The sequence below is a fragment of the Mesocricetus auratus genome, unplaced genomic scaffold (genome assembly GCF_017639785.1).
Source record: "Mesocricetus auratus isolate SY011 unplaced genomic scaffold, BCM_Maur_2.0 Super-Scaffold_100691, whole genome shotgun sequence".
Classification (NCBI taxonomy): Eukaryota; Metazoa; Chordata; class Mammalia; order Rodentia; family Cricetidae; genus Mesocricetus; species Mesocricetus auratus.
In genome coordinates this window covers 55,060,537-55,072,577 of record NW_024429267.1, presented here as the reverse complement: position 1 = coordinate 55,072,577, position 12,041 = coordinate 55,060,537, and positions in this window count along the sequence as shown.

Genomic DNA, 12,041 nt, shown 5'->3' with positions numbered 1-12,041 from the left:
CTTGTGCTGGGATTAAAGGCATGAGCTCTGTTTCTCTTTTAGACTGATTCACTCTTGTATAGCCCTGGGTGGCCTTGAACTCACAGAGATCCATCTGCCTCTGTCTCCTGAGTCCTGGGATTAAAGCTGTGTGCCACCACTGGCTAGCTTCTATGCTTGACTAGTATGGCTGACTCTGCATTCTGATTCCCAGGAAAGCTTTATTAAATCATAAAAAATATATCATCATAGTGATAGGTCCTAGTTTTTAGCTGGATATGAATATGCCCATTCCATGGTTACAAAAACACCATGATTGAGCTGGGAAGATTGCTCACTGGCTGCCTTTGCAGAGGGCTATGGTTCAGGACTTGAATTCACCACCAACCACATGAGGGTTCACAACCATCTGAAACTCCACTTCCAGGGAATCAGACGCCCTTTTCTGGCTTCCACAAGCACTGCACACTTTTGGCACACAAACCTTGCCTGCATGCAAGACAATCACACAAATAAAGTAAAAGTAAGTAAAACTCTAAAAAGGTAAACACCCTATAAGGTGGAGACATGGAGAATTAGCTTGCCTCAGATTACAATGCTGCTGCCTAGAGAAAAGAGGAAATCTGACTGCTAACCCATATTCTTAAATGTATTCCTCTCTCTCTCTCTCTCTCTCTCTCTCTCTCTCTCTCTCTCTCTCTCTCTCTCCCCCCCTCTCTCTCTCTCTCTCTCTGTGTGTGTGTGTGTGTTTCCAATATGTATACAAATGAGTTCCTGGAGGACAGGTGCTGGAGGTGCGACACAGGCAAAAGGAAGGGAAAGGAGAAAAGAGACATTCGGAGAGCTGGGACAACTCTTAATGGCCTCACCTTTCATGCAGAGTCTACAGAGGCCCTTTTAGAGCAGGGACAACAGGAGGCTGCTGGCAGGGCATATAGCAATTTCTCACTCTGTGCCAGTGACAATTTGAGGAGACCAATTCAATAAAACATCATTTGCCAATTACCGAGGTTTCCTAGGAATCTCTTTGGGAAAGGTGTGAATTGCTGTAAGAAGCCCTAACCCAAGTCCCTAAAGCTCACTGTCTCCAGCCCTGCTCTGAGTGGATGCAGAAAGCAGCAGGCAGGGGTGATGGGGAAAAGGGGAGGGGGGAGGATCAAAACACAGCACAGCCCCTCAGATCCAGCAAGGACAGGTTACCACACGGTCATTTACATGTGCGTGCAGGTATGTAATTTATGCACATATTAGAGTTTGTAAACATGGACAAACTCCTTGCTTTGACACCCCCCACCCAATGGATTTGTAGTCCTTCACTTGTCACTAAGCCATGAGCTTTCTTCAGGTGTAGCTCATCCTGGTTTCTTACCAGGATTTAAGATATCTACCCTAATGTCAGTTTGTACAGTTAGAAGGCTGATGTTTTATATATTTGGGTGATCTCTTTCTTTCTCTTGTTCTTCCTAAAAAGCACTTCAATTTCAGCAAAGTCCAGGTGGATGGGGCCATAATGAAAAGGTCTGTTCTATTATCTTTCAGCTAACAGCCTACTGACACCATTGTTGAAGGACTTAGACACCACCCAGTGACAAGTGATTTGGAGAAAGGAAGACTAAAGCCCCAATGCCACACACCATCTCAAGGTTTGGCCCCATCCGGAATCTTCCTTCACTTCTCACTGCAGATCTTGTAAGTGCCAGTTGACGAAGATGATAATGGATTTTTCAGCACAACATGAAACAGGTGTCTAAAGGCCTTCCACTGAATCAGAGCACTAATTTTGGATGAGCATTCTTTACTCTTTTTAAAGAGATCCAAGGCAAGAGTCTACTTGATCTTTCACTCTATGGGACTGGAAATGACGTCACAACCCCACTAAAGTTCTTCCATGCATTAATCAATAGATTCTCCCACTGATCAGAACTAAAATAAAGAAAGCGAGAGCGGAGGGGCTGGGGAGATGGCTCAGTCAGCAAGTGCCTGCCACATAAACCTGAGGACCTGAGTTCAATTCTGTGAAGCAGTGCTTTAAAAAAGGCTGGCTGCTGTGGTTTGCACCTGTAACTCTAGTGCTGGGGAGGTAGAGACAGACAGATCCCTGGGCTTCCAGGGCTTTCTGTCAGACAGTCTAGCTGAAATAGGAGGTTCAGGGAGGCTCTGTCTCAAAAAATAAGGTGGGGACCAGTTGAGGAGGATGTCCAACACTGACCTCTAGCCTCCACACAACTTTGAGCTCACGAGCACATGCCTGCACACACACACACACACACACACACACACACACACTCACAGAGGTAAAAGTAGAATCCAAGAGAGAGCATGCCTACTTTGTTTACACAATGGACTTACTATACAGCTAAGTGGAGACCACTCAACACATGCTGGACAAGGGATGAAGGAAGGAGGGGCTCCTAACATACCTCTATGAGCTACATGCTTGCCCTCTCGCCTAAGATAGTACTCTGCTGATTCCTCGGTGTCTTCCACAGTGGTGTCAGGCCAGGGGAACAGCATCAGAGTAAGGAACAGCACTGATAAACAAGCAGTGTTTGGCATGTGAAAGCATCCTTGTGATCGTGACAGGACTGGAGCTGTCTCTCAAGAATGGCTCTCCATTCCCATAGGACCAGCACTGTAGACTACATGCTGTCCCAGGATGCAAATTGCTTCCCGTAGCTATGCTCAGCTTCAGGTTCCTGTTCTGTGAGAATGTTCTAGTTAAAGGTTATGATAATAACAGAGGCTATTACTGTTCCTTTTAAGATAGGATATTGCTTTGTAGCTTGGGCTAGCCTGGACTCATTATGTAGGTCAGGCTGGCCTCCAATTTGCAGCAATCCTCCTTCCTCTGCCTCTTGAGTATTGGGATTACAGATGTGTGATAACTGGTTGAAATCCTGATTTGTGTTGAAATTAAATAATTCTAGTATCTATTAGAAGGGTGTAGGTTATAAATATTGATTTATTCTCAAGACTAGACCAGGGAAATGTATTTAAATACATTAAAAGCAAAAGCTAAAGACAATATAATCATAGATGAAGATGGTTATAGAGCAATCAGAATATGTAAACAAAGGAAAACAGGGAAGAAACCGGATGTATGACTGCTCACCTGTCAGCTCAGAACTTGAAGGCAGAAGCAGGAGGAGCAGGAATTCAACACCATCTTAGCCTGCACTGGGAGTTTGAGGCCAGCCTGTGCTACATGACTCTCTCTCGGTGGGGAGGCAGGGAAGGAGGAAGAGGAACAATAAAACCTAAAAGGAAAATAACCAAAAGAAAAAAGAAATGGGAATAAAGACAATCCCTATCATTCCAGTGATAGGAGTGAGAGGAAAATCACAGCAAACAGAAAAAGACAGAAAAAGAAAATACAGCAAGAGACAGATGATCACAGCAAGAGCTCAGAACATGAAAATCCTCAAAAGGGGGAAGGGGAGGGCTTTCAGATTAAGTTTCAAAGTCAAAAAACGCACAGCTGGGGAGTGAGGGTTAGGAGCAGAGGGTAAAGAGGCAGTTAAGCAGAGGAAGAAATCGAACAGCCTATGAATCTGTAAACACATCCAACCTCTAACAGGAACATGAGGAAGTAACTATGAGACTTGGTTTTCCACCTGTAGCAAGATGGGTAGCAGGTTTAACAGCTGGGGAGAGTCAGGGTCGCAGGGATGAGGGGAAGCACGGAAGTGGTCTCTGCCAACAACATCAAGTGGCTGAGTTCTCCAAGGAATCCAGGGCAGGGATGCCCCAGGGACAGCAGTGATACAGGTTCTTTAGATTTTCCTACAGCAGGATCACTCACAGGCTGAAAGGTATGCGGGGGGATGAACGGTCATCAAGTCATGCCATCGTAAAGTCAAAGCATCCTGCCAGGCATGGTGTCCATGGAGTTCAAGAGGCTGGCCGGGGCATGTGAGAACCTGTCTCAGGAAACAAAGACAGCAAAAGGAGGGGTCCATTCCTGGCTCTGCAGCGTCCCTGTTTCATTTCCTCCAGCTGCCCTTACTGCTCTCCTTATATGAAATGGCAGTTTTTCATGTTAAATGCATTACAGACTACTTAATGATAAGTAACATTATAATTTTCATAACAATGAAACAACAATAATAAATACACTGACATGATCCTGTAGAAGCACAGGGGAAAAAAACCCTGTATAAAATTAAACAAAACCTAGTCACTGTTGCCTGACTGCGTCCATGTTGCCTCAAAACAATTAGAAACCACTTTAAATTGAAGAGACATGCTTCAGCATCTTTGGCTCCAAATACATGGTCAGCTTGTTTTCTTTACAGAAATGCAGCAAGATGGTCCTGCGCTCGCCCACAGCTGTGCCTGTCTGAAGTGTTCACAGTCACTGGTCATTGCAGAGGCCCACTCAGGAGGAGCCAAAGTGCTTTTAGCAGCTATGTCCCAAGCCCAGGCCACTAGCCTCAGCACAGCCTGTCAACCCTGAAGTGGAAGCAGGGATGCGGGATTCAGGCCACACTGTCTTCCGTCTGCCTTTTACTGTCACAGCTACTATTGTTTCTGAGGGTGACATCTCAACAGCCTTCCGTCACTGGGGACGGAAGGACTCCACAGTGCAGAAGTGACAGATTTCTCAGAGGGGAAGAAGCATCATCTTCAGAAGTCAGGCCTTGCAGAGGAAAACTCAGGGCTGGAGAGATGGCTCCGTGGTTAAGAACACACGTTGCTCTTGCAGAGGATCCCAGTGCAGTTCCCAGCATCCAACAGACAATCTACAATCTCTGCACCCCCACTCTAGAGGATGTGATATCCCCTTATGGACTCTGTGGGCGCCAGAATGCACATGGACATGCCCACACACAGTCTCTCACACACATAACAAAAATAAGATAAAGGAAACTAAAATAAACCCACAGACGATTCCCGTAACAGAAAGTCCTAAGACACTGTTTGCACGGTCACTCCATTTGTTGAATGGAGTCCTTCACCTCCACCCAGCCCCAGTCAGGACAGGCATTACCGCATGAGCAATGTTAATAAGCGAGACAGCAGACAAGATGGCATTTTCCCTTTTGAGAAGAAACGGCCTAGTGGCCTGGTTCCAGTGACACCCCACCTCCTGCCCTCCACCAAGCAATTACTGTACCCGGAAGAATCTGATGGTGTGGGGCATGCTTAGTACTTACTCCCAGGTGTGGATGGAACTGGCAGTTAGCTCCAAGTAGAAAAGACGTCTGCCTAGAACCCTCTGGAATCAATCCAGAACCCTAGGACTGTAAAAAACTACCCAGAAGAGCAAGAGCAACATTTCCTCTCTTGTAGATCAAGTTCAAGTTCACACTCACATCCCGATAAAGCGTGTGTGATCTGTAATTTCATTCTTAAAACTTGGTAATGGAACTCCTTATTTGAAAAGGCTTTGTTGATTTTATTTATGTATATGTATGTGTGTGTGGTTGCCTGGGGAAACCAGGAGAGGGGGTAGGTGTCCTAGAGCTGGAGTTTTGAGAATGTGTGAACTGCTAATATGGGGGCTGGGAACTGACCCTTGGTCCTCTGCAAGAGCAGTTAAGTGTACTTAACCATTGAGCCACCTCTCCAGTCTTACGGCAATAGGATGTTTAACATCTAATGAGTATTTAGTATTATCTTATTATGGCTTTAATATGCGTTTTCCTAATAGTTACATTTATTTAAAATTATATCAATTTGCTAGGATTCATTGTTGCTAGGTTTAAATGTTTTTGAGACAGGGTCTCATGAAGCCCCAGTTGGATTCATCTGTGTAGCGGAGGCTTGCCTGACTCCTAATCTTCTTGTTGCCATGTTACACAGGATGGTTTTACATGTGTGTATCACCACTGGCATGCTACACTGAATGGGTTTACATGTGTGCATCGCCACTGGCATGCTACACTGAATGGGTTTACATGTGTGCATCACCACTGGCATGCTACACAGGATGGGTTTACATGTGTGCATCACCACTGCTACATTACATGGGGTGGGATTACAGGTGTGTATTACTAACGCCATGTTACACAGGATGGGTTGACAGGTGTGCCTCAGCACTGCCATGTTACACGGGGTGGGTTTACAGGTGTGTATTACACATCTGGCTTATACTCGCCTTATTAATCAGCCCATTCCTCCCTCAAAAATATGTACATTAATATTTATAGGGTATTTATTCACTATTACAAAAATGTTAAGACAAGGTGAATATCCTTTAACTAGTGGATGAGTAAACAAATAATAGCTTATTCACATAATAAAATGCTACCCAGTAGTTAAAAAAATGAGGTAAGGGCCCTGCTGCTAAGGCTGACGACCTGAGTTCAATCCACTTGATGGAAGGAGAGAACCGATTCCGGCAGTTTGACCTCCACACGTGTGTCTGTGGTAATCCCCTGACAACACACACACACACACACACACACACACACACACACACACTAAATAAAAAGCAAATAAAATAAAAATTTTTAAATAAGTCATTGACACATGCAATTATATGGATATACTCAAAGTACAGTCCATGTATATGACATTCTAGAAGGGGCGAGGGTGTAGAAAAGAAATAAATCAGACTTCTAGGGCTGGGAGCTTGAGGAATCATTGACATGTGGTAAGAGGGACATTTTAAGGTGGCATCTTCCATATACTGATAATTACTATGATGATATATGACTGTCAAAATGACAAAAAATATTTAAAAGTGGATTTTATGCTAAGTAAAAATGAAACATCACAAAAATCTGATTTTGCTTAAACAGAAATTGTAATGAAATGTTCATGTTAGGTCATCCTCAGATAATCTGCATCTAGAACCCACATGGCCATGGTAACCAATGGGCTATATGTTTCTACTGGGACACGCCGACACCATGCTTCAGTCTTGCTTCCCCGTGATGGTGTCACTGACAGATCATGACTGAGAGACTTAACATGAGCAAGCTGTGAATAATGGGGACAGAATAGGAAGCTAAGAGTTTGAATCTGGTCTGGGCAGATGGACATCAGTGGTAAACAGCTGGATGAGACAGACCAATGGCATCAAAACTTTCATGAGTTCACCCCTCTGAACCCACTTTATCAAGTCATGGTGTGGTGTGTTGTGGAAGCTGATTTCACAGGGTATACCCCAGTTAAGAAAAAAAACAAAAAACTTCGGTTTGTATTGATGGAACATTGGTGTCATAGTTGGCTTCTTGAGTTACAGGAAAACCCTTTTGGCAAGAGCTCAAAGTTCATGTTAGGTCAGCATGTTGAGTGTCACATTCTCTGGAGAATTTCAGACACTTGGGTGTCTTTATGATGTCATAAACCCTCAAGTTTATCAAAGTTCTAAGTATCATACTATTTCTTTACTTACCAATCTACAAAATATCTGCTTCCAGTTAAAAAAGCAACAGACATACATGGATATTCTCCACATGTGGAAGACACGGCAGAATACTGGGAGTTCTCTGCTGTTTTGAAGCCCACCTACCTGCTGACAGACACCTCAGCAGATTCTATTACTTGATTGTTGAGTAAGTACTGCACTGCAAGGAACATTGATTCTGCCCTTGGGTATATTCCTAGACATGTTATGACTGGGTCCTATGGTAGTTCTAATTTTTGGCTTGAAAAAAAAACACAATATAATTTTTCTCAGCCATAAAGTAGGAAATATATGCAACTGGAGATCATCAAATTAAGTGAAATAAATCATTATGCAGGACAAATACTGTATTTTTCACTCATGTATGAATCATAGAACTGTTTACAGAGACAGAAAGCATATATATATGACATGTCATATCTACACACACACACATATGAATGAAAGCAGACTAGGGTAGGGGAATGGGGGGAGACTAGGGTAGGGGAATGGGCAGACTAGGGTAGGGGAATGGGAGACTAGGGTAGGGGAATGGGAGACTAGGGTAGGGGAATGGGGGGACTAGGGTAGGGAATGGGGGAGACTAGGGTAGGGGAATGGGGGAGACTAGGGTAGGGGAATGGGGGGACTAGGGTAGGGGAATGGGGGAGACTAGGGTAGGGGAATGGGGGAGACTAGGGTAGGGGAATGGGGGAGACTAGGGTAGGGGAATGGGGGGAGACTAGGGTAAGGGAATGGGGGGACTAGGATAGGGAATGGGGGAGACTAGGGTAGGGGAATGGGAGACTAGGGTAGGGGAATGGGGGGACTAGGGTAGGGGAATGGGGGAGACTAGGTTAGGGGAATGGGGGGGACTAGGGTAGGGGAATGGGAGACTAGGGTAGGGGAATGGGGGAGACTAGGGTAGGGGAATGGGGGGGACTAGGGTAGGGGAATGGGAGACTAGGGTAGGGGAATGGGGGAGACTAGGGTAGGGGAATGGGGGAGACTAGGGTAGGGGAATGGGGGACTAGGGTAGGGGAATGGGGGACTAGAGTAGGGGAATGGGGGACTAGGGTAGGGGAATGGGGGACTAGGGTAGGGGAATGGGGGAGACTAGGGTAGGGGAATGGGGGAGACTAAGGTAGGGGAATGGGGGACTAGGGTAGGGAATGGGGGGAGACTAGGGTAGGGGAATGGGGGACTAGGGTAGGGGAATGGGGGAGACTAGGGTAGGGGAATGGGGGAGACTAGGGTAGGGGAATGGGGGAGACTAAGGTAGGGGAATGGGAGACTAGGGTAGGGGAATGGGAGACTAGGGTAGGGGAATGGGGGGACTAGGGTAGGGGAATGGGAGACTAGGGTAGGGAAAGGGAGAAGAACTTAAAGAAGGGGATGGTGTGAATTTTCAAGTGCATGAAATACTTGAGAGAAGATGGAGGAAACTTGACACTGTGTACAAAGAATATACACTGACAAAAACAAAACCTACTTAGAGGAAATGCCCACATGAGGAAGGAAGGGCAATGGAGGCTCCAAACCTCCAGGAAGGAAAAGCCTCCTGCCTACGGGAGGGGCCGTGAGAGGACAGCCCTGTCCCCTAAAGCCACGTGTTTTCAAACCTCTCATTAAGGTTACCTTCTGCAAGGACCTTGGCCATCACATTTATATCAAATACCAGGAAGCTGTCTTTGGCTTTTGAGAGGTGTCTGAGTCAGTTACGAGTCACAGGGCTCGGGGCTTGAGGAAGAGCTTCCTTGGGGTTGAAAGGTGTCTGAGTCAGTTAGGAAATGCAGAAGGACGGGGCCCTGCCAGCACGTGGGTTGTGGGGCATCCGAACAGCTCAAAGTTCATGTTGGCTGTTTGCATTAATCACCATAATTTGACTAACAAGCCCGAAGTGACAGCTTAGCATCAGCCCGGCATGAGGGCCACACACCAGACAAAGGAAAACAAACAGGGAGACCGTTGAGACAGAAAACCCCCATTTGCTCCCACTGTCGTCGGGAATTTTCAGAATGTCGCTAAAAGCATGAGCAGAAAGAGACTACGAAGGGGAAGCCCGGGTACAAGAAAAGCCAACCCAGTGCCGGGTCTCCTGGCCACAGGTCCACTTCTTGCCCGGGTCTTAGCGTCTCCACCTCTGACGAGTGGCTGTGGCTCCATGCCCAGTGCAATCGCGCCATGAACCCAGACTCTCTTGGCATCCTTGGTCAGGTGATGTTGTTCAGGAACTCCAGCAGACAATCTGTGATTACACATGCTCATCTTTTTCCCCCCCTTTTCTTTTTAAAGACACTTAATCCTTTGAACTTAAGACCTGGCTATAAAGAAAAAAAATCCAGAATCTCATTAAAAACAAGAATAGACATTATTTGCAAAGAAACTGAAGGAAAAAGCCCCGGCATCTCTGCTTGCCCCTCCCACTTTCAAAGACAAAGGAACATGACTTCATGGAACACTGTTTACTTGTTTTTTTTTTTTAACTTAAGCCTAAGACGGTGACTCAGTTCAATGGCTACAGTGCTTGCTTAGAGTGCAGGAGGCCAAGTCCTCTCCACAGCATGGTGGTGTGTGCCTCTAACGCCCAGCATTCAGGAGGAGGAGGCAGGAGAATCAGAATTTCCAAGGTCATCAGGTCCATAGTGAGTTTGAAGCCAGCCTAGTCTAGACTTCCATCTCAACAAACAAACAAACAAAAAGAGTAACAAGATCTCAAATCCAACAACAGGATGGCTTGGTTCCTATGTACAGCACTCAACTTTTCCTAGTTTTTCAATTCCAGCGCGACCTTTTCAGGTTTCCAGAGATACATTTCGCAGCAAAGTACAATGCATGTCTGATGCTGCAAGGCCTGCTTTCTGCTCTGTCTCATCTGTAATCTTTACATCTGGGCTTTAGACAACAGTCATAAAACATAACAAAATGCCCTGGATATGTAGTAAGCTAGAAACAAACCCGCTCTTCTCTCTCAAGCCATAGCTGGCTCTCTTGGTCATAAATAAAGCCTGCCTTTACGAAGTTCTATTCATGGGGCAGGGATGAAGGCTCAGTGATTAAGGAGCGCTTGCTGCCCTTCTAGAGGACTGGAGTTTGTTCTCAGGGTCCACACTGAAAGGTGCGTAACTGCTTGTAATTCCAGCTCCAGGGCATCCAATGCCTTCTCTGGTCTCTGCACACGCGTGCACATACACATACACACAGACACACAAATAATACATTTGAAAAGAAAATGCTAAATTCACAACAATAAGCCTTGCTGATAAGATCCTAGCCTGACCTCTGAAAATCAAGCCATACAATGCCACGGGCTTCTTTCTGCTGTTAACTGAAACTTAGTTCACTTTTCTTTGAAAGCCGTAGTCTTTCTCTTCCCCAGGTTACCGGTTCATAGCATTTGGAAGAGAACAAAGATGGCACTGGATTGGAGAAGGTGTCACCTTAATGCACACAGTCCGTGCTTCAGTCACCCTGTTAAATTCAGCCCCGACTGCCCAGAGCTGAGCCACAGGGTGGATGGAGAGGGGTCGGCAGCTATCCCTGATGGGAACTCCTGGAAACCACTCACATATGGCTTCATTTCCCCCACGTGTCCTCTGCTCCTGAGTGTCCGTGTGGCTGCTAGTATAGCAACATTGCAGAGCTTCATCTACACACCTTCAGGTCTCCACAGAGGAAAGCAGTCATGATGCACTAAGATGAGGTCGAGACAAAGAGGTCCCTCTGTTCATGGTGTCCATTAGTGCTTGAAACCTTAGCCAAGACAGTAAGAGAAATAAAGGGGATATAAATGGGAAAGGGGGGAGCAAAATTATCCCTATTGCAAATGGTATGATCAGTTCTTTCAGCTGAGTAACAGGATACAAAATGAACATGGAAACGTCAATAGTAAATAATCTGAGAAATAAATCAGGAAAAATAATCCCACCATAGCCTCCAAAACAAAGCAAAATGAGCAAAATAAAACAAACAAAAAGACAGAGAATAATCCTAACCAATGAGGTGAGAGACTTCTATAATAAAAAGTAAAAAACACGGAAGAAATAAATGAAATAAGACACTAGAGGACTGAAAGACTCTTTCTATGCTCATGGATTGGAAGAATTAATATTGTGAAAATGACTATATTACCAAAAGTACAGATTCTACTGAATTCCCAACTGAAATTCCAATGACATTTTCACAGAACTAGAAAAACACTCTTAAAACTTATATGTAAACATAAAGTAGCAAAGATGGCCAAACAAAATTCTAAGCTAAGGGCTAAATTTTCTATAATATTTGACCTTAAATTATACTACAGAGTCATAGTCACAAAGACAACATGGTACTGGCAGAAAAATAGACATGTAGACCAACAGAATAAAATAGAGGACCCAATATCAACACAGCTACAATTTAACTTTTGGGCAAGAGTGCCAAAAACAGACACTGGAAAAAATAAGACAGCCTCTTCAACAAATGGTGCTAGGAAAACTGGATATCAACACACTGAAGGTTGAGATTAGATGCATGTTTCTCACTCTTCGCAAAAATCAGTTAAAAATGAAGTGAAAACCTGAATACACGCCTGACTTTGGAAGTGCTAGAGGAGAACATAAAGGAAACACTGCATGGAGGCAAAGTCTCTGAATGTCTCAACGACTACTAAGCAATAATGAAGAACTGACCATGACGGTATCACTTTTAGAAGCCTCTGCATGGTCTAAGAAACAATTACAGAGAG